Here is a 331-nt window from a genome sequence, read left to right as displayed (position 1 = left end):
AGTGTGAGGCTACTAAACATTCTGACATTCACAGGTCAGAACACCGCCGAGTTTAAACATAGCCTCTTTCCTCTCTACCACACATGGGGCACAGCGGCCACACCTACAGTCTATTTTCATTTTGACTTTCTGCCTCTTGACTTACAGGAAGATGATTTCCTGAGTTGTTTACTCTAGATAAGAGTTTGGTCTTCTGGTCAAATTGTTGGCTACTGTGGGTCAACATCATATTGTCTGGCCTTTGCTCTTTGTACAATTTTTCTAAGGAAAGGTTTAATGATGCAAACTTCCAATCTTCTGCTCACAGAGTTCAATTTGCATAAGTTATTTG

The 331-nt window shown here is 40.8% G+C and overlaps 1 pseudogene; it reads right to left on the bottom strand.

The window, feature by feature from the left end:
• LOC127667153 (uncharacterized) lies at nt 1-110 on the bottom strand (annotated as a pseudogene).
• Between the last annotated feature and the right edge of the window lie 221 nt (nt 111-331).

Source organism: Apodemus sylvaticus, chromosome 16 (assembly GCF_947179515.1).
Source record: "Apodemus sylvaticus chromosome 16, mApoSyl1.1, whole genome shotgun sequence".
NCBI lineage: Eukaryota > Metazoa > Chordata > Mammalia > Rodentia > Muridae > Apodemus > Apodemus sylvaticus.
The sequence above is the reverse complement of the archived record's forward strand: the minus strand, read 5'-3'. Positions and strand labels throughout refer to the sequence as shown.